Raw genomic sequence first — 4,839 nt, 5'->3', positions numbered from 1 at the left:
CTCATGGGTAAAATCGACCTCTAAGAAGCATGCACAATATTTTATTATAAGTATTTATTAGCAATTGTTTTATAATTGTCTACATGATTTGCTGATTAGCTAGCTGTAAGCTTGTGGGATATAACTTGAAGCAGGCAATAAGAATTTAGTAACAATGTAGCAATAACATTTATTTATAACAGGTACATTTAAAATTAGTCGTCAGTAAACATAAATACGTGCCGTTAACGTTGTTATGTTTCAGGTCTGCAGTGAACGCAATGCCGACTACCCTGTCAGTGTATACATACAGTGAAAGTTAGGTACTCTAAATCTAAAATGTTTCAAAGTCTATAGTGAACTAATCTAATCTAATCTAATTTTCTTATATAGCTCATTCCATCTAATTATCACAATGCGCTTTACAAAGCACAGAAAAACGAGTACAAAAACAGACTCAAGCGAAAGTCTTATTGAAGAAATAGGTCTTAAGACCTGATTTAAATGTCTGGAATGTAGTGACACTCTGCAGATATGATGGCAGTGCATTCCACAAGTGGGGGTCACAAATTGAGAATGCTCTGTCACCATAATAAGCAATATTGCTGAGTGGTTGGGGTAAGTAAATTTCGTTCTATGAGTTACTGCGTAAAACACGGCTGGAGCTACGACGGGTAAGTAACTGACTAAGATGATAGCCAGATACAATACCATGAAGTACTTTGGATGTTAAGCAGAGAATTTTAAATTCTGCACGCTCTTGTACTATTAGCCAGTATAACACTTTGAGAAAAGGGGTAATGTGATTACACTTTTCTCATAACTAAACGAGCTGCAGAATTCTGAATCATTTGAAGTTTCCGAATCTTATATGCTGAGAGGCCAAACAGTAAACTATTGCAATAATCCAGACGTGAAGTGACAAAAGCGTGAATGTGTTTCTCAGTGGAATTTTGATCAAGCAAATTCCTGATTTTACCAATCTTCCAGAGAGCATATGAAGCCGATCTACACAAATTAGCCACATGGGCTGACATGGAACACGCAGTATCCATAGTGACACCAAAATTATGATTATATTAGAGGGGTGTATATAGACATCGCCAATCTGTACATTGCATGGAACGACAGTACCTTCACCAGCAAACTTGGAGGAAAAGTGTATCACCTCTGTTTTCCCATCATTGACAGCAAGCATACTTTCCCGGATCCAGACTCTGATTTCATCAGTACATGACTCAAATTTGACAATGGGAACCTGGTCACCCTTACAAGTTATGTAAAGTTGGGAGTCATCAGCATAAAACATAGATTCAAGACCATGACGGGTAATAATGTCCTCTAAGGGTGCTGTATACAAGCTGAATAAAACGCAATGCCCACTATCGTCTCAGTGAATACAGTGAAAGTGACGTACTCTCAATCTAAAATCTATTAATCATCGTACCCAAGGTATTTCCAGTCATATTGCAATGGAACAAGAGATGATAGTAGCATTGACTTTTGTCGACTTTGTATTCGAAATCCCAAGAATCTAAAATACCCCTGAGAAATATTATAACATTGAAGATTGTTGTCAAGTTACACTTCTTTCATAGGATATTTTATAATAGGATGAATGAAAAATAATGCTTTCATGATCACTCCAGGACATATTCATTTTCGATCAATCGAAAAAAAAGACATTTCTCAAAATAAATAGTTTTAAACAGTTATCATTATTTATTCATTTAGAACAGATAAAATAGTACATTGACTATCTCCCACAACTGCAGCTCACCATTTTAGAACAGATAAAACAGTACATTGACTATCTCCCACAACTGCAGCTCACCATTTTAGAACAGATAAAATAGTACATTGACTATCTCCCACAACTGCAGCTCACCATTTTAGAACAGATAAAATAGTACATTGACTATCTCCCACAACTGCAGCTCACCACTTTAGAACAGATAAAATAGTACATTGACTATCTCCCACAACTGCAGCTCACCATTTTAGAACAGATAAAATACTACACTGACTATCTCCCACAACTGCAGCTCACCATTTTAGAACAGATACAATAGTACATTGACTATCTCCCACAACTGCAGCTCACCATTTTAGAACAGATACAATAGTACATTGACTATCTCCCACAACTGCAGCTCACCATTTTAGAACAGATACAATAGTACATTGACTATCTCCCACAACTGCAGCTCACCATTTTAGAACAGATAAAATAGTACATTGACTATCTCCCACAACTGCAGCTCACCACTTTAGAACAGATACAATAGTACATTGACTATCTCCCACAACTGCAGCTCACCATTTTAGAACAGATAAAATAGTACATTGACTATCTCCCACAACTGCAGCTCACCATTTTAGAACAGATAAAATACTACACTGACTATCTCCCACAACTGCAGCTTACCATTTTAGAACATATAAAATAGTACTTTGACTATCTCCCACAACTGCAGCTCACCATTTTAGAACAGATAAAATAGTACATTGACTATCTCCCACAACTGCAGCTCACCATTTTAGAACAGATAAAACAGTACATTGACTATCTCCCACAACTGCAGCTCACCATTTTAGAACAGATAAAATAGTACACTGACTATCTCCCACAACTGCAGCTCACCATTTTAGAACAGATAAAATAGTACATTGACTATTTCCCACAACTGCAGCTCACCATTTTAGAACAGATAAAATAGTACATTGACTATCTCCCACAACTGCAGCTCACCATTTTAGAACAGATAAAATAGTACATTGACTATCTCCCACAACTGCAGCTCACCACTTTAGAACAGATAAAATAGTACATTGACTATCTCCCACAACTGCAGCTCACCATTTTAGAACAGATAAAATAGTACATTGACTATCTCCCACAACTGCAGCTCTCCATTTTAGAACAGATAAAATAGTACATTGACTATCTCCCACAACTGCAGCTCACCATTTTAGAACAGATAAAATAGTACATTGACTATCTCCCACAACTGCAGCTCACCATTTTAGAACAGATAAAATAGTACATTGACTATCTCCCACAACTGCAGCTCACCATTTTAGAACAGATAAAATAGTACATTGACTATCTCCCACAACTGCAGCTCACCATTTTAGAACAGATAAAATACTACACTGACTATCTCCCACAACTGCAGCTTACCATTTTAGAACATATAAAATAGTACATTGACTATCTCCCACAACTGCAGCTCACCATTTTAGAACAGATATAATACTACACTGACTATCTCCCACAACTGCAGCTCACCATTTTAGAACAGATAAAATAGTACATTGACTATCTCCCACAACTGCAGCTCATCATTTTAGAACAGATATAATACTACACTGACTATCTCCCACAACTGCAGCTCACCATTTTAGAACAGATAAAATAGTACATTGACTATCTCCCACAACTGCAGCTCATCATTAGCTAAAATTGACAATGAATGTTGATTGAATAGACTTTCTGTAACATGTTTGTCTTTTCCATAGTGCTGAAACATTTTAAAATCTTGTGTGATCACGTGAGTGCTTCAGGACCAACATAGGATGGAAAAGGGACCATGGTACTATAATAGCATATACAAACCAAACAGGTGGTAAGATCCCCTCATCGACAACAGAACAAATATTTGAGGAGAAGAAGTCCAGCTAAATATTCAAATTAAAAAGCTGTTGTGAGCTACTTTAACTTTTGCCCTTTCTAAAAAAAAGTTATCGGCATACGACTTGCGAAAATGTTCTTTCACACTGTTTTACTGACAATTGAAAATTTATAAATTTATTTTCGAATGAAATGATCAATGTTAACTTGAATTCAGTAACAGTTATATTGAAATTTAGATCCTGCATTATTTATCAAACGCCAAAAAGTTGACAAAGTTGTGGGGTGGGGGTAGGATAGAGTCGTGTATATTGTGTTGCTCAATAAATTGCAAAACGCTTAAAACGTAAAAGGTTTTTATTTGTATGAACGTTATAATTATACGACAACTTGGTACTTTTGGCAATAAAGGTGTGGGTATTTAAGAACAGGGAAATTATGGGGTAAACACTATAAGAATTTTTTTTTAAAGATTGAAATTAAAATGAAACAAATTTGTGTTCACAGCAGTTCATTGAAGTGTATATGTGTGTGTACGTGTACGTACACGTACGTGTGTCGCTATGATTAGTATTCAGCTTCCGGGCCGAACATGGCAGACGATGTTCAGCGCTGTGTATATACGTTGTATTGCGTTTCTCGGTCTACAAATTCACTGGAATTGGCAAAACTATAAAATAATAACAATAATGTACGCCCTCCCAGTCCATAATGGACTCAAGCAAACTTTGCACTCCATAATGGGCTCGGCTGTCGCCTCGCCCATTATGTCGTTCAAAGTTTGCTTTCGTCCATTATGGACTGGGAGGGCGTACATTATTGTTTAAATAATCACTTGTAATAATAAGACTAGTATAAATACACAAGTTATAAATCGAGTTCTATATGGTGACGTTTCAGTACACGGGGAAGCGATAGATGTTTGCACAGAATGCACTTGATGAATTGTTTAGTTGGCTGGTTTCTGTTGATATAAATACCGAAGGTACTTCTGTGACTTAGAAGCCAGCCGTACGATCGACAGGAAAACTAGATTATACAACTTCGATCCTTACATGACCATTGTCGGAATATTGTAGATGATAAACAACTGTACACTACTTTCTTGAAGATTTTGAAATAAGCGACATAAAACAAATAAGCGACATGAGAAAATCACATCAGAATAATTGTGTAATGATTATTGTAGTCAATAAAAAAAAAATATGTAAATTAAAAACAATGGC

The sequence above is a fragment of the Glandiceps talaboti genome, chromosome 11 (assembly GCF_964340395.1).
Source record: "Glandiceps talaboti chromosome 11, keGlaTala1.1, whole genome shotgun sequence".
In the NCBI taxonomy this organism is placed as follows: Eukaryota; Metazoa; Hemichordata; class Enteropneusta; family Spengelidae; genus Glandiceps; species Glandiceps talaboti.
This window is presented reverse-complemented; position numbering follows the sequence as displayed.